The 24,335-nt window shown below is 42.6% G+C and overlaps 1 protein-coding gene and 1 long non-coding RNA gene across 6 annotated transcripts in view; one reads left to right on the top strand and one right to left on the bottom strand.

Annotated features, from left to right (window-relative positions):
* Window positions 1–24,335, bottom strand: part of LOC133268800 (calcium-activated potassium channel subunit beta-2) — a 154,058-nt gene that overhangs the window by 61,294 nt on the left and 68,429 nt on the right. The gene's annotated exons all lie outside the window — the stretch shown is intronic.
* LOC133268802 (uncharacterized) overlaps window positions 1–24,335 on the top strand; it is a 46,744-nt gene that overhangs the window by 21,487 nt on the left and 922 nt on the right. Inside the window, exons 2-3 of the long non-coding RNA XR_009743168.1 lie at window positions 23,728–23,857; window positions 23,932–24,080. This is a non-coding gene — a long non-coding RNA (uncharacterized LOC133268802). The remainder of the gene's footprint in view (window positions 1–23,727; window positions 23,858–23,931; window positions 24,081–24,335) is intronic.

Here is a 24,335-nt window from a genome sequence, read left to right on the forward strand (position 1 = left end):
AGGGGAGGGTGTAAAACACAATCGCACAAATAAACAGAATGATGGAACCAGTAGGAGGCACAGTTGCAGGCTCCTGGTTTCCAAACCAACATGGGCCCCAGCCACTGTTTATAGGTTTTCTGTGCATAAATACATGTTTAATAAAAAGCAATTAATGAGGCTTTCAAATGCTAAAGCAGAAAGCTGCTGAGGCCAGGAGCCAGCTTGCCTTTGGCTGTCTTAGAATCATAGATTCATAGAATAGTTCGGGTTGGAAAGGACATTAAGATCACCTAGTTCCAAGCCCCCTGCCATGGCCAGAGACACCTCACACTAAAGCATGCCACCCAAGGTTCTGTCCAACCTGGCCTTGAACACCACCAGGGATGGAGCACTCACAACTTCCCTGGGCAACCCATTCCAGTGCCTCACCACCCTCACAGTAAACAACTTCCTCCTTATATCCAATCTAAACTTCCCCTGTTTAAGTTTTAACCTGTTACCCCTTATCCTATCAGTACAGTCCCTAATGAAGAGTCCCTCCCCAGCATCCTTATAGGCTTGGATCAAGCCTGGGATTGCTCCCCAGGCTTGGTGGAGTGACAGTGGGTTTGCTCTGGGAGAAGAGTGTGCTTTAACATTAAGAAAAAACATAGTTCAGGCTACAAAGTAGAACACAGTGAATGGTGTGGTTTGTTTGCCGGTGTCTTGTTCTTTGAGACTCTGCTCTGGTTTCACATACTATAATAAAAAAAGAGAGGATTTATTAAAGGTTGGGGTGCTTCAATTACAAATGGAAAACTGGTTTTTTTTTCCCTCTCAACTTGTAGTGGTAACGCCATGCATCTGTTCAGAAGGTTCTTTGGGAATTATTTGCATCCCTCCCACAATACTTGATATGCTGGGTATCTCAAAGACTGCTGGAAATGTTTACTCTGTCTGGTTTGCCCTTCTCCCTACAATGCACACGCACAAAAGACAATTTGGAAGTTTGTGCCTTTTGATTGACAATAGTAATCTTTCCTTTGAGTTTTGGCAAAAAGTTCATGGTCCCCAGAATGCTTTTCAGCTAACTCTCATTTCATTTTTGTGACTAAAAAGTGTTTCTGCATTGTTTCAATGCGAAAAATTTGCAGAGCTCAAATTATGTTTCATTGCTGGAAACAAATTCAACAGTAATTTAAGCTTATATGTACGGTTAAATTTGCTTTAAACTAAAATCTTCACAGCAACAATTCCTTTTATCCCTTAAATGTAGCTTGGGGAAATAGGAAAGGTGAGGCTTCAAGCCCTAGAAGAATCTGGGTGTGGATGGTGGAAACAATGAAAGATGCCTTCGTTTAAGACATAATCTCAGTTACTGTCAGAGCAATAATGTGAAACTGATGATTCACTGTAGGAACTTGCTACTCCATCAAATGTATTGCCATGAATTATTTAGCAAACCTAATGGGATGTTAATTTTGCTATTTGAGACAAGCAGCCATTAAGCTCAGTCTGAAAAATCAATTTATATGTCATAGTACTGATATCCCTTAGAACTTGCTTGGGATTATCCACAGTGCTACCTCCTTTACACTGCAGTTTACTCTTTTGTGGGGGCACTAGTTTGGGCTGGTATGTCAAACAGCCCTGAATCTCTCTGAAATTGTACATGCAGGAGGATGTAAATCTCCCTGGACTTCCAGGATGGGAGACATCTTGAACACTTCTTTGCCCTTTCTGGAGCATTTGCAACATTTTGGGGCAGTATGAAGGAAACACCCGCTTCACTGAGTGGTGTGGAATGGCTTAGGTTTGCTTTGTGCAGCTGGCAGGACTCACAGAGGAGATGCTGTGGAGCCAGAGTAGAGGTGAGCCAGGAGGTGACAGAGCTGAAAAGTAGCTCTGCAATGGAAGCTAGGAAACAGTGTAAAGGCATGGTGTAGGCTAAGAAACCTAGATTTGGTCTATTGAGGTCAACATCACCTACTGTGAATTAGGTAGGATCAAGTAATTACTAGAAAGGATAATTCATACCAATTTTCCAGTCCCTGTAGACAGACTAGATGGCACACTTCTGCTGTTGACCCTTCTATATAAGTTGGGTTTTTTTTTGTGAAGAATTGTAGGGAGGGGAAGGATGGGCAAGAGGCTGCAGAAGTTGTCACTTAACACATCCTGAGTGCTCTTCTCTGCCAGTCCAGTAGCTCCTCTTCCTTGCAGATATTTGGAATGCTAAACTCAATGCCCCTTCTGGCAGTCTCATTGCAGGGTACGCCACCTCCCTCTGAGTCCCCTAAAAGCACTGAGCAGCTCAGCCTGTGCCTGCTCCAGCAGACCACTGTCATATCACAGGGAGGAAGGCTGTGCTGCTGAGCCAACTCATTGCTGAAATTATTCCTGGATAACCATGAATATGATTATCTGGGAACCATCAGTGATACAAGCCTCCATTGCTGTAGTTGAATAATTTGAAAGTAGAAGAATCTCTCGGGATGCCCAAACTCTGGTCTTAACTATGTGGTTTAGCTTAATTGCCTCCATGGCTTACCCAACCAAAGTATTTGCATGGCCCTAGTGTGTGCTGGGACTGGAGCTGCAGGCTGACGGATCCTGCTGTTCAGGGGAAATGGCTGAATTATGGATAAGATGATATTCCCCTTCACATTTTTTCTTGTTGTTTATAACTATGAGCATGGGGGGAGGTATCTTTCTCTCAGGATATACATCTGGATGACAAAAAAGAGTTGTAGTCAAAGGTAAATTGACCAATCAAGGATCATTTACTGCAAAATTACCCACTTGGTCCATGAAAAAATAGATTTGCTACCTTGTGAAAACTGCCTCAGATCAGGTGGATGTGGAGGTCTTTGCAAGCTACAACTCCATTCGACATCTCCAGCATTAAGGCTCAATGAAGCTTAGTAGAATTTTTCTGCTTCAAAGTACTCAAACTTTTCTCAAAAATGGCTTAAATCAAACTCATTTTGGCTGCAGTTAGGAGGAGGTCTTCTGAAACTCTATTGTTTTACAGATCACCAAATACTGTTTCTGTACTTTCAAAATTAAACTCTTAGACTCTGTTTTGAGTCTAAGTTTTCCAGTTTAAAAATATCACTTAATTTAAAAAAGCACTAGATTTTAAAATATTTAAAGTAGACTTGAAATGAAAAGTGGATTTTATCATTTAAATAAAAAAATGTCCTTTTTGTATCAACTGCAATTAAATTTTTCATCTCTGACCTTCTTTGTCCATCAGACTGGAAACTTCATTATTTGTTCATCTCTACAAGAGATATTGGATGCTTAGCAAGCAGAAACACTGGTCTCCTAAAGTGTGTTCTGATTCTGGCAGTGTCCAACCTGGACCTTGAGATGGGAGAGCACATAGCTGGGTTGGCCTTAGGAAGAGTTTGCACCAGGGAATCCCGTGCTGGGTTTTTTTTGGGTGTTATGTTTCAGCACACAACTGCATTGCTCTTCCTGACATAGTAGCTTTGATGTTGAAGAAGTAGAGCCTCAGTGCTCTGATGCTTATGGTTCCAATATGAGTATCAAAGGTTGTTTCCCAGAGTGCTGTCACTTCTGTTGCTGAAACATGACACAACAAATAACTCAGCTGGAGCAATTTAGCCATGTGTGAGAGCATGCTCCTGAGTGCACACTGCAAGGTTGCGTCTCTCCCTGCTCTGCAACAGCTCTGCATATCCCTTGGTCCAAGGGTGTTTATCTACCCTCTCCAGGCCTCTGTTGTGGAGAAACTTAATACTAAATTAAAGGAGTTGTATTTGTGGAAATCAGTCATTTTCTTGGTGCCTGTGTGGCTGTGGCTGGAGGCTGCTTGTTCAGGGGCAGGCAGAGAGCGGGAGCTTGGCTGCAAGCCCCCATGCCAGAGCTGCAGGGCTCAGGAGGGAGTGAGGTCCTGTCACCCACAGCTAAAAAGGTTCTGTTTAAACTGCTCCAGCTTTTGAGGAGAGATGATCAAATTTGGATCCAGCTTTGCTCCTGCTAGGAGAAGGTTTGGTATTGCTTTCCTACCTGCTCCCGTACTCCTTTTGCACAATATGGGGCACCTGACTCTTCTAAATCTTTTCTGAGTTTGAATTTTGCTTTGCCTCTGACATCAGAGAAATGGTGCACTTGTACCCTTTGAAATCAGTGCCTGAAATACAAAAGCAGCATATTTGATTACACTGGATTTGGCCTCTGCTAGGCAGTTTAGTCCCTCTGCTGTGGCAATTTGCTCAGAAATAATCTTATCAGATTAGCTTAACCGAAATGGGAAGGTGTCCTAAAACACTGGTAGAGATAAAGCAACATAATCAGATGCAACATGCCTGTTATTTCTGGCACATGCAAAGAGATGTGATAGATGGTCATCTTGGCAAAGACAGATAAGAAATGCCTTGAAGTAGAGGCAAAATTGGAAGCTATTTGCCACTGCCTGTCTGTAATAGTTTGTAGAACACTACAAATTAAATTCTGTATTGTTTTCAGCATGCATTTTTGTCAGCCTATAGCATTCTGGAGCATTTATGACTTGGAGAAGGATTTATGTGCACCCTTTTTTGTTCTCTAATGTCACATTACAGCTGTGTGACACACCACTGAGTCTGCAGCCAGGTGAAGAAGCTACCAACAGGGCTGTGGTGGTGTATGGAAAACACAATAGGATCTTTTCCCTTGAAGGTAAACTTGAAATGTTTCTCCAGGAAGACAAGTCCTTTTCTCCACCATCCTCTTCACTGTACCCACCTCAGAGCGAGCCTGCGTCCTGGTGAGCCTCATGTTTCCAGCAAGACCTTTGCATCATTACAACCCTAGTCCTCTAAAGCCTTGTGCATATATTTTTGTGTCATATACCATAGTAGTCCTGCTCCTATAGCACTAACAACAGGCATGCAGATATGAGGAATGGTGGTGCAAGGAGGTAGGAAGCTTTGCTCCCTATTTGCAGGTTGTGCTCCTTATGAGTGCTGTGCACAGCCAGGCTGGTGAGCTGCTGCTGCGCTTGTAGGCTCAAGCACAGGCAGCAGAGCCCAACAGGCAGGTCAGCAGTGGCTGTTTGACTGCATGGCTGTCTTTCTGCTTGGCAGTTTGTCCTGCTGCCCTCCCCACTGGAGATGGTATTAATTTTGTTGTGGGAATAACCCTAAAGACTATTTGATCCCAGCATTGAGGATTTTAAGCCAGTGAGTTGGTGCAGTGCCTTACAGGCTGTTACTGCACTTTATAGGACTTTCTTTACAGATGAACAGGGTAGTCACTTTGAGCCTGCTATATTTTGTATTGTAAAGTACCAATTTGTAGAGGACGGTGGTAAAGCTAACATGAAAGTGAGAACAGCAGACCTAGACAGTGTAAAACACAAGCAAGTCAAAAGCCCAGTTGCACATGGACATCCAAAAGCAGGATAAAATGCAGAGATCTTGCAGCTGAAATGGTAAGTGGCACCCATTAAGTTTCCAAAGAGCTGTTGGGGGAAAGGCCAAATTTGGCAGTGAGCTATCAGGCTGGTGCCTGGGCCCCCGTGCGGTAAACTAACAACCACACCGTTTTCTCAGGTCCTTGGCACAGGAGAAGGGTGATGGTATGAAATGTCTCTCCTCCAGGAGGCTTTGCAAGCAGGAATCCCACTGCACCTAGTCTTCCCCTGTTCAAGGGTCCCTGTGGGGCTTCACTGCCAAACGTGTGTGTAGCTAAAGGCCCTGAAGGCACTTAAAAAACACCACTGCCACCATCCCCAAAACATGCATTTAAATCTGTTTTATTTCTCTTCATTGTTCTGCTCTCTGATTGTACTGTCTTCTGATAGCATGGGTGTTGGAGGTAAACTTTACCTTGAGGTAACTCTAATGGTTATTGAGTCACTGAATGAGTGTCTTTGCACTCATTAACAGCACCATCAGTATAAAGGGGCTTAGCTGCCCTGCAGTTGTAACTGACTGAGCAACACAGTGATGTTTTGACTGACAAGTGGACCCTATTGGGATGCAGTTTAAAAGATTGTCAGTGAAAGGAGGTGGGATGTATCCCATAAAAACAAGGGCACTGCTGGGTGTGCTCTTTCCGCCACCCGTTTAAGCAGCATGATAGAGGGGAAACGTTAAAACGAGTGAATAAGCAGTGCCTGCTTCACAACTGGATGGGGAAGGAGATTTTATTTTTCCTGCACATCTGGATTTCACTGACTCTCCCCTGACAGCTGTGTTGGGCTTTGCTCATGCCCAGCCTCCAGATGTTACTGTGCCTTTTCTTCTGCTGTAAGCCCTGCCCTTTGCAGCAGGAAAGTAGTTAGCGGGGGTAGAAACCTCTCAAATGACTAGGACAACTACTCTGTGGTGGAGAACGAGATGGAGAGGCAACAGGGAGAGGGAAGGCTGTACTGGGCTTGCCTGGAGGGGGTGAGCAAGTGGCCAGAGTCTGGAGGGAGAAGAAAACGAGAAGGAGGAACATGAAACTATACTAACCTCACTCCCTGGTTTCATAGGTCCATGGCAGATTAGGAGGAGCTAATGTGGAGCTGGAGCTCCAGGAAATCAATTCACAGGATTTTGCACATTGATCTGTTTGGAAGCATTAACCTGAGGAATTTCTCCACCTACACTTGTTTTAATTTGGATGCATGTTTGCAGGGATTGATTTTCTTAAAGTGTGAACATTGGATTAGGTATTTTTCTGGATGCACTGGTTCAACCTCAGCATTTGTAAGGAAGCATCAGCTGGGATTTCACTTAATTTGACTTTGTTATTGAGGCTTACTGACAGTAAGCAGTAGGTTTGTGACTGTATTTTCTTCAGCAGCCCTTGAAAAGGCAGAGAGCTCTTTTTCTGTAAGGCTTAACTGTGTTCTCATGCAAGTGTTGCAGGAAACTGCGGCCAAACCAAGCTATTGCTATGCAACAGGGTTGTATGGCATGACATGGGGCTGAATCCTGACCCCAACAAAACACAGTAGCCTCTTGACAGGTAAAGAAGACATCAAAGCGTCCTCTTTTCTTAGGAGTGTGTTATAGATACATATGCATATATGTGTGTGTGTATATACATTTTTTAACTTGATTGTTTTGTGGTCCTCTGGCCATAGAGGAATGAGAGTGGAGCCTTAAATAAAGTGAAAGCCAGGTGGCCCTGGTGGCAATTCTGGTGAAAAATATTTCTGGGGAGAGAAGGAAGTCACAGGATATACCAGAGGGCTGAGGGAGAGGATCCCCCATTAGATCTACTTGCTGATGGTGGTGCCCATCTTCCAGCTAATCTTACTTGGGTGCAATCACACCCACACCCCCACTGTGTCTCTCTGCAAGTTCAAGCCCCTTTAGTGAAAAGGGGGTATCTGTGCCCAAATTGCTAAACTAGGCATTAATACAGTCTTGTTTTCCCTATCTTCACCTCCCCAAATAGCTCTTTGCATACTCCTGCCCACTACTTGTCACGTAGCCCCGATGGCTCCAGGATGGACTGCCAGGAATCACAGGGAGACTGCTCCAAAACCAGCTGTAAGTGGAACCACTACATAGTTTCAGAAACAAGAGTGACTCTGTCGGCTTAGTCACTCTTTACCTTGAACCTGTGAAGAGCTCAGCGTGCAGGAATCAAGTCAGAGTGAGATAAAGTACGATTCATTTCAGTGGTATTTTGTATGCAGAGTCTGAGCTCAGGCACGCTGTGTTACCAAAAGCTGATAACAAATAGATATGAAACGCCTTTGAAATGTTGAAAAGCCCATTTCTTGAATACTTCTCAGCAACACAAATCTTCGTCCTAGACAATCTGCTCCCTTCTCTCTATTTTAATAAGCAAGAAGTATAGCATATGGCTGGACAGGATGCGACAAATATTTTCACATTCACACAGCTCGGGAAAAAAAGGGTGTTGCAAAACTTGAAGAAATCCCAGTTTCAAAATACAGAGATGAACAGAAATCTGGGAGCAGCAAGTTCTCAAGGACGAGTGTGCTTCTCCCTCTCAGCTGTAGACCCCCACTTTTCCCCTATAAGCTGCAAGTGGTTCTTAAACTGTGCCCTTCCAGGGGATGTTTTATTTTTGACCTTCATTGCAAATGCGGCCAGAAGACTAGGTTTCTGTAATGCCGAGCTTTGTTTAATGCAATACGCACTTGCTCTCCCCAGCTGCATTTTCCCTGTGCTCCTTCTGAAGCTGGGTTTGCTCCTGAACTTCTTGTGTAGGTACACTGTGACCCATTTCAGTTCAAATGAACTAGGTTAGCTAAAGCAGTGTAAAATGTAGGTCTCCTGCTATTTCACATTGCTCTGAGTGAAATCCATTGGAGGAGGAAGACCAGTCCCTCAGCTGATGTAAGTCAATGTACGTCCTTTGACTTTGATGGAAACTTGCCTCTTTGTTCCAGCTGGTACAATCTATCCTGTGTGGTGTTTATTTTAATAGCCTGATGAAACTATTAGTCTCAAGGGGAAACAGTGTCTGGTAGCTGTGTGTTTAGCAAAAATCTGCACCCATGCAAATTCCGTAAGTATTTGCTTCAAAGATGTAAACACCACATTACCCAATTAAAGGAGTGTCCTTAATAATTTATCAGGCAATTAAAGCATTCATTGCCCTTTATCCCAGTGAGCTCCACTGGTGATGTATAATCTGAACCCAAGTTAAAATGCTATAATAAGTGAACAGTGATGCAATGTATCAAACATAATGAGAACATTAAGGCAATGAAGGGTGGTTTGTCGAGAATGGCGGATATAGCACAGTAAGTGGAGCTAACTTAATTTCTGGAAGTACCACTGCTCTTGAGGAGTGAGGCATGGAGGGATGGCATCTGGGGAAGAAATCTCAGTAATAAATTCCAGGGAAAGCTTACCCATTAGATAGTTAAGAGATGGAAAAGATCTGTCTTCCCAGTTGTTATTAATAAGCCTTTTGAGAATGTCATGAGAGGGGGAAACAAGAAACCGAAAGAGAGGAATTATGGCAGAAGTGGTGTTTCAGTTTAGCTCTGACTGCTTGTCTCAGTGCAATATTGTTTCGTACTTGTGTAATGAAAAATGTAAAAGCCAAGGGAGGATGAAAAGGAAATGCTTTTGTTACTAATTCTGGCCTGGATGTTTAAAACAAACACAAAAAAACCTCCCAAAACCCAAAAAATAACAACCAAAAACCCTACCACCCCCACCCCCCCATCCCCTCAAACCAAACCAACCAGAAAAAAAAAAACAAAAAACAAAGAAAGCTAACCAACCAAAAAACCCTAAGAGGTTAGGAGCCCAATTCACATAGACTTGGACAGTTCATTTCCTTTCTGAAAATATCAGTCCCTGCTGTAAAAATTCCAGAGACTTGGTGGTGCCCAAACTCCTGTCTGTGCTTTACTTCCGCTGCTGGGAGCTGCTCCTGGCAACATTTTGTGGTGTGAATGTCTACCCAAAGATGTGTAGGTCACATAATGTAGTTTGAATGTGTTGCACTGTGCATGAAGGAGGGATGATTGTTTCGTCTTCCCACTTTTAATAGTATTTTGAGGGTGGGAATGATTGAGTGCCACTATTACTTGCTTTTGAAAAACCGTTCTTGAGCCATTCAGTTCTGAAAAAAGATGGGGTGGAAGTGAATGGAGATATGAAAATGATGGTCCCACAGTTCCCCATTCCAGGCTCTGAGGCTCAAACACATTGGTAAGTGATTTGCTTTAATGGGAAAACCCCAAATGAGACTTGTTCTCTGACCAAGGTTTAAGATGGGCTGCACAAATATTCACAATTACTTGGCTGTGGACATGAATGTTGTGTGCTTTGGAAACAGGTGTGCATAATACTGTTTTTGTGGGTGATCTTTGCTCTTTCTATGATGACAACCATTATCTGTCAGTTTATGAAAGACCTGCCCTGTTCAAGGCACTATTCCATACATGCTGTTTTATTTGTCAGCCTTTACAGACCTGTATGATACCTGGGGAAACTACAGCTATTAATACTGGAGTCTTAGCACAGCATCTTGCATCAAAAGAAACTAGCCAACCAAAAGGCTAGTGGAGTCCACTGCATGCAGCAAGGACAAGGAGGACATAGGTTGTATTCCAGCCTCAGTTACTGACTTGCTTCCTAAGCTTGGGCACTTTGTGCTATTATTATTTCTCTTTTGCTTATTTGGTCTCTTGTGAACTCTTTGGAGAACAAACAGCTGCTTGCTGCAGGATTGCGTGGTGCTTAGTGGTGTTGCTATACTGCAATTTGTAACAATAGCAGGGAGGGCTATTGGATAGTGAGCTTTATATTAACTAATTTACAGTGGATCATATGGGCTGGAACAGTGTAACTGAATGCAGGGCTCATCTTTTCCCCATCACTTGCAGTATACATTAATTCCATTTATTTTTATAGCTGTTCTTTCTTCTTCATATGAAGCAAAGGAGAGTCAGCCATTACAAACTGCCTAAGACCTTTGGGGCTAGGATCTGCTCTTTACTACAGATCAGAAAGCTTTTGCAGCTGTTGGTAGCCTCTGGAAGAAGCTAGTTCCAGACGTACATGCAGCTCTGCTGCTCTAGCCTGCACAGCAGTATCGGTGCTGGTGCACTGCCCTTCCTGACCTCCCTGGAGCAATAGGCTGGGGATCGGGACACTTCTTAGCAATCCTTGTTCTAGTTTAAAGAATAACTGCATCAAAGATTTAGAATCAACTTTTTCACTGAACAAAACTTCAGGACAAAAGAATACATTTAGATAAAAACGTGACACAAACCCAATAGTATAATATGCTTTTAATGTGATACTTAATACAAATAACGTTGGTTTCACTCATCTGGCTTTTAGTTCTTTGTTGCAGGTTAAAGCAGGCATCTCTCTCTCTCAGTTTCAGAAAGGCACACAGAAAAAGTGATCTCTGTTTCTGCTGTTAGGAGCCTGCATGTCCTTGTCTTTCCCTCTTGCTTGGTTCCCTTCTTTTTTGCAAAAGAGCATTTTGATGCTGTTCATCCCAATGGGGAACTACAGCTGCTTTTTCCGTTCTCTTCATTCTGGTCATTTGGCTGACATTTCTACTGTCTAACTTTCCCATCCGTGAATTCAGTCTGCATTTCTTTGCACCCTTTTGAAGGCAGAGCAGTAAGACCTTTTGAACTGCTATGAGACTTTAACCCCCCCCCCCAAAAAAAAAACACCAACCCAAACTCAGGCTTTTTAGCATAGTCATAAACATTTTCTCTTGAATTAAGATGCTTAAATGAGAAATGGTTTATGTGATTTACTGGTACATCACCTCACTGTAGTATTACAGGGACTGCTGAAGGTCCTTCTGCAGCTAGATACTGCTGTTATTTCGTTTGTATAACTGCTATTGCTTGGCATAAAACTTAGAAGATAACCTGAACCAAACCCAAAGATCCAATATCCTATCCTCAGAAAATCAGGGAAAACTAAGCTCTAAATTTACTGTGAAAATATTTAATTTGTGATGAATTTTTTTTTTTGGGGGGGGGGGCTGGGGGTGTGGGTTGGTGGAGGAATTGCTGCCTTGCAGAAACCACAAGAACTTCAGTAGCTTATAAGAGAAGTGTTCTTTCTGATGACTGCCTGAATTCTCCTCATGTCAAATAATTTATGCTAATTAAATGCTGATGGAATCTGAATAAGCATATTGATGGAAGATATATTTGAGATACCGTTATTAATTCATCATTGAGTAGCTAGTGCTTGAAATAAGACATTCCTAGCCTCTGATTCGGGACATTTCATTTTCAATATTTTTAAGATGTCAATTTCCTACAGAAACAACCCTTTAATCTACTGTTAAAAAGAAAAACAAACAACAAAATAAACCCCCCCCCAAAACCCCAAACAAACCAAACCCCAAGAAAACCCAATCAAAGCAACAATAACAAAAACAAACCCAAAAATCTTCACAACAATACAAAAAATCTCGCCAAGAAGAACCTCATAGGAAGCAGCCTAGTTGAACAGCTCTGGAGCAGTAATTGTTTACACACTTTCTGTGTGATAACACATACTAATCACAGTTCTCCAGGCAAACAGACAAATCCCATAAATTTAAAAATCATTTCAGCATTCAAGTATGAAGAAGGAGAACCTCTAAGCTCAACAGCATGTGCTTTATTGGACCTCAAACTTACATTTTGGTAAGTGTAAGGGCATGGTAACTTTTCTAGAACTACACTTTGTACCTAAATCCTCAACCTTAGTGAGCTGTGGCCAGGACTCAGCATCCTCCATCCAGCCTGGTGTGAGCTGAGGCCGGCTGCAAACTTATCCTTATGACAGGTGGTGTTGGGACACTGGTGCTGTCCAATTGATGTAGATGGCCTGGTACTGTTCCTGCAGGCAGCCAACGGCCTCAGGGGTGGTCCTGTGCCCCTGCAGAGCCTCTCTTGCCGAGGTTTCCACTAGCACCAGTGCTTGGGGGTTAGCACTGGCTGATCCTGACCTGCCACCAAAGGGACTTCAGCAGCTGAAAGTGTGGAAAAGAGGCAACCTTTCCTCAGCCATTGGCTCACCACCTCTCTTGCATAATGGCATAACGATAAGCAGCTACACCTATGCAAAAGTTTGAATATGTTCACCCAAGTCTTACTTTCAGCTTCCTCCCCTCTCTAAAAGCGTCATTGCCCAAGGAGGTGGGGAAGCATTGATGTTGGTAAGTTTTACGTTAATGCATAAGGATGTTCACACTTTCTTCATCACTGCATTGAGCCCTGGGGATGAGTTCAGAAAAGATAAACTTAATGATGAGCTTTTCTGAGACAATTACAGATGTAATAGGGAATGTAATGAGATAAACAATAAAAATCAAGGTGAAATTTCCCAACTGAGTGAAGCTGAACCAACTGTGAGCACTGCTGATGGAAGCTTTCCCTTCCTCTGCTCCTAGGCATGCAGGTTTTGCCACTTTCTTTACCACATACCATCACCTGGATGGCAAGCTGAGTTGCCTTTAGAGGTATGGGGTTTGTTTTCAGGTAGATCACTGAGTTTAAGTCAGTGGGAGATTTTTGTTCTTGCTTAGGATGCAGTGAAGTTGTAGCACTGCCAAACCGTGCTGTACAACTGAAAGCATAATGTGGCAAATGGTAACTCTATAGGCTGGATATATGGGCATATGTGACAGATATGCTCTTTCTCTGTGGTGGGGAAAGCTTCCCAGTGCTCATAACTAGAGCTATTAAATATTAGGTTTTAAGCCTCCAGGAACCTTCATGTTGCACCATTGAGAGAGAAATTAAAATCTGGGAAGAAGTTTCTTTGAGCATCTGCATGGAAAAAACAGAGGTGATCCAGGTTGCAAACAGCCACTTTTCCCTTCTGCTCCCTGAGACTTAACAACCCCAGAGTCATTCTGCATTTTGCTCATAACTGTTCAAACTGGTGAATTCTTTTATTTAAATGTAATTCAGGTGGCTTCTCAAATGGAAGCTGGAAACCTTTCCTTGTGACTCCACCAGGAAGCTTAGAAAAAATTGCTTTTAGCCCACTGTGTTTTGCTGAGGTGATCATTTTATTCAAGTAGGTACGAAGGATGTCTGAAAATAGTTTGTCTGTATACAGAAGGAGAGGAGGCTGCTTACTTTAACTCCCAATTAGGGCTGTGCTTGGGAAAGGCTCTGATTATCCCAAAGATAATCAGATACAAAGATAAAAGATGCAACCTGCCTCTTTATGCTAATGATGGTGTCTGGCCCAGCTCTTGGTAATTGTAATACATGGGCAGCTCTATGTAAGAGGCACAGTACTAGAAATGTTCAGGAATTGCTCTTTGCTCTCCAAGCCATTTGAATCGCTGGAAGTTTGGCTAGAAGAGGCCCTCACAGGAGACATGGCCAGGAGGTACCTGCATCCTACACTGGTTTCACTCATGGTCTTAGGCATCTGTATAGCCTGCAAACCTGTGTTTTCCCTCCTTAGCTATCATCCTTTAGCATTAAGATGTTTTCATGATAGTAAGGCTTGTGAATATTGTTTCTAGGGCTGGTATTTGCCTTTGGTTTTGGCTTCTTCAGATCCTAGGGTGGTGTGTGGTACATGATCAGAAGCTGTGCAGTCTGTACAGCAAAGCACAAGAACTTTTTAGCTTCTACATCACATTCACATCCTCTTTGTTTTTGCGTTGCTGTGGCTTTATGTATATCCACTTGCCCAGGGACTTGTAATCTTATTTGTAATCTATTGTTTTAATTATTTTCTGTGAAGGTGCCCAGAAACCTTGGGGTATTGAGAACACAAATACATCATTTATTAATTATTCATTATTGCTAACTACTTGCTACAACATAATGTGTCTGGATGAACCATCTCCCAAGGATAAGAGGGTAGCTGCTTTATTTGCCAGCTATTTCCCGGTCAGGGGTAAGATTGCTAAAAGAACTGGGTGGAAAAATTGCTACATTTTGTTAAGAACTCTTTTTCTGATGTGAATGTCTAAGAGTTGACCTAAAAATCATCAGATGAAACATAGGCTCCGTAATCAACATCTAGGGATCATAATCTGTTGATGATTTGTCCCAGAATTGCCAGGAGAGGAATTTACCAGGTGGATAGAAGGGTGGCTTTACTTGCCCTGGTTATCATTGACTTTTCCCACTGAAGAAAAGTCTGTCTTTCATCTGCAGTTTCACCTAGTGCACAGATAGTTGACTTCCCTGCATTTTGTTTGAAATGCAGAAATAAACATAGAAGTGTTAAAAATAGAAATAACCCTGAGCTGAAATAGTTTCCCCTTCCTGGCTGACTGCCTCGCACACCAGACTTCAGTCATATTTCAGGTGAGGCTGTTGAGGCTGGAGCTACCCAGTGCTAATCTTGGTGATTGTTTTATCAGAGAGATACTTTGTCCCTATTTTTCAAGGGTTTTTCCTCGTTGCTTATCTATCTGTGATCTGATTTCCATGATTTCCCTGCACTGATTGTGACAAAAAAAAAAGCCTCTGAATACCACCCTGCCTGATTTCCGCAGCAGGAGATGCATGTCCTTGGTCAAAACACAGTGACCTCAGCCTGCTTTCCTCCTTAATGTTGTACCCCTTGGTACCAGGGAGTAATTGTGTGGTTTAAAACTCATGTTATGTTAGGGGTCTGTTAGTGTTATGTTAGAGTCCTGGTCCTGGTTGGGGCTGTGATCCCCTGCACGTGTGGGTGCAGAGGATCACGCGGGATGTCATTTGGTGCAGCTGCTGCTGGGGGACAGGCTGCTTTGAAACTGGTTAACTACAACGTTGGTGGGTGACAGTTTTTAACAAGGGCCTTTCAGCTTTTGTCAAGGTCCTTTGAAACCTCAGGGAAGTTTTAACAGGCTATAGGAGATCTGTTTTAGTGTTTTGTTTAAAATAATAATTGCTGAACTTTCAATATTTAGCCTGAGAGGAAACCTCTTGACTAGTTAATTGATTGGTGATGGGTCAGAGGGGTTGAAACACCTGAGGTGGATTGATCCAACCAGACTTTCTGGGGATGGGAAGACATACTGGAGGGGTTGGAGGTGGAGAGCTGGTTGTGATATTTAGTGGCAGCGTTTTGTCCTCACAAAAATGTCTCATCAGGGACTGTTGCAGCAACCTGAATCTGTGTGTGCACTTCTGGAAATAAAGCTTCCCCACGCAGGAAAATCAATGCAGGCTTCTGGGCACTGTCGTGACTAGCAGGTCCAGTGAGACTGCCAGGAGAATTTTATAGTGTCTTCAGATAATTTCTGGGAGCTCTCATACTGAGAGGAAACCTCTTTGCCTTCATCAAAGATCCCTATGAGATGCTGTGGTCACCCTGACTGCTCAAAGAATTTTTGCCTGTACTTGATCAATGTGTTGGATTGCTACAGTAATCAGGGAAATGAAGTCTTTAGTGATATGGACAGATTTTCTGACGGTCCTGGAGTAGGCAGAGAAGAAGTTTGGGTAAAAAATCCTGTACTGGAAAGGTAAATTGAGCACTCGGAATTTCCATCAGTCATTTAATGGAAGACAGCTCAATCACTGGCAGGATCAATCCCTATAGATTGACCCCATGGCTATTACCAACTTTTCCTACGTCCTTGCTGCTTGTAAATTTAACTCCACCTCCCTCATTTTAAATGAAAGGAACAGCAGTGCTGAAGGGAAAGGAAACAAAATACTTACTTATAATGTTGCTTTTTTAGTATACCTCTGCATGACATTTAGCTTCTGCCTGTTGTTTCTGCAGATCTGTAGCTTGAATTTGTATTTCACTCTCTGCTGTGGTTGAGCGCAGTAACAGCACAATACAGCTAAGATGTACCTGTCTCTGCCCCTCCATAGTTACAAAATCCACTTTGCAAACACTTGAAGAAAATGTTCTTGGGAGATCACAGCCCATTACACATGGTTGTGAGTTTCTCTAGCAGAATTGCAGATACATTAAATGGTTATCATCTTAGACATTTGGCAGGGTAATTCTCTGTCTGATGCTCTCTTCAGTTCTCCCAGTTTTCCAAGAGAGTAGGACTTGAGTGTTTTTAGTCTCTTGTTGATCTGCCTGGGGAGTTCTAGAAAGCAAGGTGGGAAAGTGCTACAAAAGTGACTATTGGCACTCTTGCTTGCACTTGCCAACAGCTTTGGAGCTGTGCTGCTCAGCTGCCACCTCTGAGAGGGCTGTGAAAAGGGGCACCAATGGCCACCCCGAAGCAGTCAGGGCAGTGGCTAAGTGCGCTTCTGGAAATAAAGCTCTGGAAGAAGATGCCCTGGAGCTAGGGTGAGGAAAGACAGAAAAAGCCTCTTTAATGCAAGTTCCAAATTTGGCTGTAGGCACACAGTGAGTATTTTTAGCTTTCGCGTTCTTCCTGACACTTGGGTGTTAATTTTATAGCACCCCAATCTGTTTGCCTACAACTGTCTGTCTCGCACAACCCTGCTGATGCTTCGCATCAAACCAGGCACGAAGCCAATGACTGGAGGCACTGGATATGGCAGCAACAGGAACATCCTATGCCAAAACCACCTCCTAGACCTGGGTTAATGGAATACTGCTCAAATGCTTGCTGAGCTTAACAAGAAAAAAAACCACAACAACATGCCCTGGCAACTGAAGGCCTTCCTGTGTAATTGTGTAGAGACTAAAACTGTGCAGAAAGTGATAAACTCTGAGAGTGTCTCAGTATTTATGCAAATGAATACACTATACACCGTTATCAGATATTATCATATAAATTATCACCTTCTCTATACCTCCCAGTTGTACTATAATCTTTCATAGTGCCGCTCCTCTCCGCGCAAGAAGCAGTGAGGAACCCGGTGCTTCACACTGCTTTTCATATAATAAAAGTGCAACATTATTCTGACAGCCTTTCTATTTGGTGCCCGGGTGCCTGGAGCACATCCAAAGCCGTCTGCCCTGCACCTGTGAGACAAGCACAGCTAATCTGACACAGCATCTGCCTGCTCTGTCCGATGCTCCTCATAAATAAAGAAACAGTTCAGACCGACATCTGTAGAAACTGGATTTTACAAGCCTCTCTGCAACATATATTTCAGTCTTTGCTCAAAGGAGAGAGAGAGAAACAGAAGTCTGAAAGGATCCTACCTTTGACACATGGTTGCCATAGTAAAACTAAACTTCTTCCGTGCAAAGGGTGTGAAAAGGTAAAAGTTTGTACTTAAGGCAAGTAGGTTCATTATAGGAAAAAAATGAGAGGGAAGAGCTGCAGGGAAGGAAAACACTCCTTCAGAAATTTCATCATGGATCATGTGAGACAAAGGAGCCATTGAAAAAGGCTTTAACACATTTCAATTTTGTTGCTTTCAACAGGTCTTGCCAAAGTCTGAAACCACAAAGCTTTCAGTCAGAATGTGATAATGATGGAGATGGGCCTCAAAAATGATGGAAACTGGATATGATGCAGGGAGTTGGCTTGAGGTTTTTTTGTACAAGAGCATTTCTCTCCAAATCCTACCTGTCTTAGTCTGTCAAGAAGATGTGTGTGTGTAGGATGTGCTCAATAGCACAAGTAGCAGCAGAAGGATATATCACTGATGAATAAAGAACTTTGTAGATGGATACCTGCAGGTTTAACACATAAACAAGCCCTCCTTGGTGTTGTGCATTGCTGCCTGTTGCAATCTTCTAGCGAGCAAAAATGTGGTATAGAAAGGTAGCAGCTTTTTTCCAGCATGTGGTTTTCAAATCCATAATTGGTAGCAAGTTATGACACTATAAAAGCTAGAAAAAATTGTAACTGGTGATCGGAAAGTATCATCTGCCAGAGAGAAAGAATTTTCCCCCTGGTTTTATAGAATCCCCAAATTAATTTAGCTGACCATATAGGATAGATGAATGCTACAGCAGCTTACAGCTCTTCTACTCTCTAAGTGCGCACAGCTGCCCTCCTTGTTCTCCTCCTGTCCACTCCTCATGGCCATTTTGATCCCAGCCATATTTTACAAGCACCTGGAAAGGTCTGCAAAGTGACATTACCCTGTATCCAGCCACAAGAGGAGATTGCCTTTCTGTGATTGACATGGGAGCACTGGAGCGTGGGGAATTTTGCTGCAAGGACACAGCATGGAGAGGTTTGGGATCCTTCCATTAGAAAAGCAAAACAGAATCCATCATCAGGTCTTTTCCCTGTACAAAGGTGGGTTTTATTCAGTCTTTCTATTTGTTACAATATGCATATGAAGCCATCCTCCCTTGACCTGTAATAACTGGTCTGAGAAGATCATGTGTCACTTGCAGTGATTACAAGGTTGCTTTATCCAGTATGAGACAGATCCGGGAGCTTTCACTCAGGTTTTCCACAGCCACTATTTTTAGCCAAAGATCTTCTTTAGAAGAACACATCTGTAATTATACCTGATCTAATGTTTACACCATTGTCCCAGCAACCACCTTATTTCCAGGTCCCCTGATTTTGTCTGTCAGAGTGTGCCTGGCTCAAGACCTGATTTTGCCTTGAATGAGCTCGATGGAGCCCAAGGTGAAATGCTGTGATTTGACCTGACTCTAATTGAAGTCAGTATAACTTTTCTTTCTTTTAGTTTATTTAATATGCACCAGGGTAGGGTTTTCCAGGTGGTGATGATGTTTGCAGTAGTTCTGTGGCACAGGAAATAAAGAGCTAAGCCCACTGTGCTTATAGAAAACAAATTTGCCCCAGTGAGCTTGCTGTGCAGGGTAAAGGTAGCTGCAGTATGTTAAAAAAGACACTGAAAATAAGGACCTGGAGGTAAGAGCAACAAGCAAGAAACTTTGCTCTGCATGTGCATAGCAATGTATTTTTTAGATTATAGAAATTATTTCTGAAAGGTATCTGGGGATTTTTAACTGGTACAAATGAAAGGCTTTTGTCTTCCCCTGCCTGCAGTTTGCCAGTCCCCAGCTTTTCACCTCCTGCTTGCACAACATAAAACTGAGCTTTTATCTGAGGAAACAAAATTCAGTAAGAAAATATTTTTATAAAAGTGATCTGATCCCTGAAACTTGGGGGAAAACATCACAGCTGCAGTAGTTAATATAATTTAAAAGCTGATTACCCTGCATGTGGAAGAACTACTTTTCATGAGGCTTTCTACTATGTATGGTGTGCACCCTAATTTGTATTAATGGCTCCTAAGGAGCTATCATAGTTTATCAAGAAAGTAAAGTAATATGCATTTTAAAAACACTCTTATAAAGATTTAAATGATAAACCTTAATCACTCCAGAATGCAATATTAGCACCCTTACACTCCCAGAAGCAGTCACTCACTTCTGGCAAATTAGATAATTCAAGAAGCCATGAAAAACTTCAGCTTAGAATTGAGCTGTTGTTCAGCCACTCTCTAGGATTTATTTTATACATTAAGGGGCACTTTTTCCGCTTCAGTCTTTGTATAGCAAATGGCTATTTTGTGCACAGGAGCTTCATTATGATCCCTTCTACAGAAAACAACCTGTTAAGCTTTAAAGCTCTTTCTTTATTTTATAATGGCCTTATATCTCTGGCAATATCTCCCTGCAATTGTCTTGTTAGCCGGATGCTAAGTAAGATGTCAGTATAAACCAGTTTCATGATATCTGTGAAATATGGCTGAAAGATAACAACCTTACTGGGATGAGGTTTTTAAATCATGACAAAAGCCAGTCAGTAGATTGATAGCTTCTGTAAAGACAACGGAAAAACTAATACTGTGGACAAGTGAGGCTAGCAACTGCTTTTCCCCCAGCAAGATGAGATCAAAGTAACTGTGAAAATGAAAATCCAAAGATCCTTAATTGTGCTGAAGATTAAGACCCCCATGATACAAGGACTTGCACGGAACAAGGAAAAATACATCCTAGGAAATAACTATGTGCTCCAAGTAAAAGGATTAACTGACTTTTCTCTGCCCTAGTCCAGAAAATTTTGCTTTAAATGTACTTTGTATTGAGACTGGTCATGTACTTGAAAATGAGTGGTTTATACTTTTTCTCCCACTGAATTCTGAAGTGATGTTTTCATGCTCTCAACCCTCCATTTTCTGGTTATTCTGTATTCATAACTATTATTAGGTGGACAGCCTAAAATCCCATGTTGGTGTCTGACCATGAAAGGTTTCCTGCCCAAAGGAGGGAGAAAGGATTTAACTGCCCAGACCTAACGTCTGTATCAGCATGCGGCAGTGCGCTGCCACAGCACTGCCCAGAAGATGGCTGTGGGTTTTGTTGGTTTGGTTTTCTCTTTTTCTCTCTTTTTTTTTTTTTTTTTTTTTTTTCCCTTTTATGTGGGGATGGGGGGATGAGGCATGGGGAGGTTGGGGTTGGTTGGGTTGGTTGTTTTTCTCTTTTTTTTGGTTTATTCTTAGGCTTGCTTCCCCTGTGGGCTTCTTGTGCTCTTGTGGTTTTACACCCTCCCTGCAACTTCAGATAAAGTCCTCTACAGCACGGTTTTGGGTGAGGGGCTGCAAATATTTGCATAGTCCACTGCTACCTAGAGAGAACTAATGAGAACTGAACAGGTTTTAAGTGCACTATGCATTTTAGACACAGATACCGGAGGGTCTTAGTCAGCTGGAGCAGACTCTGATAGCTAACAGCTGGTGAGGCAAATTGTTCTGAAAGATTAAAAGCCTTAACTTATCTTGAGTGGCACTGTAAATGTCTACACAACTTTACAGAGCAGGTGCTGCAAAAGATCAGCTGTTCACTGTGGTCAAGGGAAAGATGTAATGAGGGAAAATGGGACTGAAGCAGAGAAGGATAATTTTACCTAGGTGATAATGCTCTTTACCTGTGTCTCTTTATGACAGGACAGTGCAGGAAAATGCATGCAAAAGTGAATTACAGCTGAGTGAGGCAAAGTAACAGCTGGCAGAAGACTGCGCTGGTTCTGTCAGAATGTTGACCAGTGAGTGCCCAGCAGGAGGTGTATGGCTTGCATTACCCAAAAGTCATTATCTGCTGGACTGCAGAGGAGTTCCTATGGCAAAATCACATAGAGCTAGTTAGTGTGGAAGTGATTAGTATAGTGCACTTATTGCTTCTCACCTGGGCTACATCACAAATGGGCCAGCTCAATGATGTGGATCCTGGCTCTGTGGTAGGGGAAAGTTCAGCCAGCCATAACTGGCAACAGGATTGTCCTGCCTGGATGCCCAACAGTGAAGGAAAAGCTGGAAAAGGCTGCCTGGGGCTTTTCTGAGTATTTGCTTGGATGGTTTGTTGTTTTTAAAGGGCTGCATAGCAGGGGCTTGAAGGGGCAGGGTCAGGTTGCTGTCTGGGAGAAAAAGGACTGTACTGTCTTTTTTGTTGCAAACAACAAAAAAAAGCAACTTTCTGGGAGTTCTGTGTATCTTGTTGGGTAGTAAAAACTGAGTTACTGTTTTTGGATCCCCTCTGCCCAGGCTGCATGCTTTCAGGCCATGCATGAATTCATTGCAATGGGAGCTTTGCTACAAGAAGCAGCCCTGGCTTATCCCCAGTTGAACCGGACTCATTATGTGTTTATAAAAAGGCTAAATGTCCATGAATGCAAGTGCAAATCTGAAAAATTGGGCTACCTCCAAATGAGCTGCAGCTGCCATTTGGGTAAATGACACAGAGCTTTGTTTTATGGTGGGGAGTGGGAAAGGGGAGGCTTGGGAAGCAGTGCACTTTCTGAAGCCTGTGAAACCTGGCCAGGAGCAGTGCTTGCTTTCCATTGGAGAGGATGGCCCTGAAACACAACAATCCTGGCTTGGGCCGTGCCTTATAACCCTTTTCATTAGTTCATCAGAAGCAGACAGTGTCAAAGGCCATTTTTAATTTACATCTGGTCCCTTCAAGGTATGCCTCTAATGAGGTACCTAAACCAAAGCATATTCACCCTTCTCTCTTGTCTAGTGAGTGCCATAGCAGTGTGGGCTTCGGGTGAAGGAAGACTCCTTCTAATGAGACCATGGGGAGGGAGCAGAGAGGGCAAAGGATGATCTGTGATATTTGAAGGTAGCTAGAGAGGGAGTGGTAGAGACAGGTAGGTGGTGCGTGCAGATGGCGGATAACTTGCACCGATATTTTTCCTCAGCACATGAGAGAGGAAGGGGAGGCGACTCTCCCACTGACATTTTTTGCCGAGTAGCCACCCAAAGTGAAAAACAGTCTGGATTCATCTTCTCCTGCCTTTTCCTTGAGTGTCTCTCTAATAGCTGCCGGGATGGATTTCTAACCATGTTAATTACCTCTAATTAGCTGCAGCTTTCTGGCCAGTCTTCACCTCTCCCCAGGAGGTGATGGCCCTGGTGGGAAGCAGGATGACCTGATCTGAAGCCAAGGAGCTGCTCCTGCTGCTTGTGGCCCTTTGCACATGTCTTCTTCCAGTTCTCAGCACTAGAAGTGCTTTGGGCATCTTAATATCTTTGGATACTCAAGGGAAAAGAAATGCTTTAGTTCCAATATGATATTATAATTTATTTATATTTGAAAATAACTTTGGAAATATACATATAAAAATAATGGGTTTTCCACATGGGTTTCTTGTCACAGATTTCCTTCAGCAGCCTGATTCTGCTGATCTCAGCTGGAGCATTATGTGAGTTTCTGGGAGCTGTAATAGGAAAACAAACCTTGAACAGGGAGTTTAAAGTGTTCCTGTAAAGAGACAATGAAGTTTCCCTTCCCTCCTACGTTTGCTTTGTGCGCTTGAAAAAAAGATATTTAAGAGTTTTAGGTGCATTTGGTATCTGTTTACGCAAAATCTAGGGCTTAGCTGTGATGAGATAAAAATAAATCTGGCTTTATTGTTCCTCATTTAAGCGATCACAGAAAGAGCAGACATAGCACTAATGCTCAGACATATTAGTGTAAGTCAGACTTTGAAATGAATTCTCTGCAAATTTGTTTGTATGAAGTTTGGCACAAAGCAAATTTGAAACTTGGCATGGCAACAGCGAAGGGAAACCATTCAGAAATCCAGAGAAAGAAGTCTGGCAGCATTTCAGCATTATTTACCTTGATCTAAAATCTCACTTGTGAATACTGGGACTGAGTTAAAAATACGCTGTGCTCCTCTCTATTCTCCTCCTTCATTAACCTGGTAGTACTCATCAACTGAAAAGCCTGTGGCTCTCATAATCCTCAAATGTCCATCACAAAAAAATGTGCTAATTAAATAGGTAACCGAAGAGTTGGGTGAGGGAGTGTGATTCCTGAGATGGAGTGGATGTGTCGATGGGTAATGTGAATGCTTCATTTAATAATATTTAGCACAAATAAATTAAATTTTGGAGCAGCCATAAAAAGAATCATGTTTCAAGGCTTAAAGTTAATCTCTGTCAGTATAAGACCTTCATTGGCACAGATTATCCTGCATTTACCAATTAAGGAATTTCTTGTATTTTCTCAGGAAGAATGTTGCTGGCTGGCTTTGAAGACAGGACTGTGTCTAGACAGAGCATTTGTCTTTCTGAGGAGGCAGCCCCCACAGGTGCACTGACCTGAGGGGATAAGGCAAAAATGGGTGCAATTCTATGAATGTGGGAGTAGGAAACATTATTTGGGGTTTAGTCATTGTGCGGGGATTTGCGAGACTGACTTAACTTAGTTTTAGGCTGCCTGTGTGGTTTTGGACAATACAGGTCATTCTTCTGTGCCTCTGCTCATCTGCTTTCAAATAAGAAAATGTCATCCTTCTTCCCACACCTTTTCAGCTGAAACATTGACCCCAAGAGGGATCGGCTCTTGCTATGGGTTGGTACAGTAAGTACTGTACAATCTTGTAAGATTGATTGAATTTGAGAATTTTCATTTTTAGCTGTAATGCTGTTGCTACTCTTGATGATACAGATGACAGCTGTAGCTTTGCATTTGCTGAAATTTATTGGTTTCAGCATTTGTTTTTATGTTTTGCCGTCTTATGTTAAAAACTACTTTTTGCACATAATAGCCTGTTTGTTTGATTCTTCAATTGTGAGGATGGATAGTAAAGACAATCAGAAATTAGCCGAAAGTGAA

The sequence above is a fragment of the Pezoporus flaviventris genome, unplaced genomic scaffold (genome assembly GCF_033815535.1).
Source record: "Pezoporus flaviventris isolate CSIRO_AGI_PZ_B2104156 unplaced genomic scaffold, CSIRO_AGI_Pfla_v1 ptg000013l, whole genome shotgun sequence".
In the NCBI taxonomy this organism is placed as follows: Eukaryota; Metazoa; Chordata; class Aves; order Psittaciformes; family Psittacidae; genus Pezoporus; species Pezoporus flaviventris.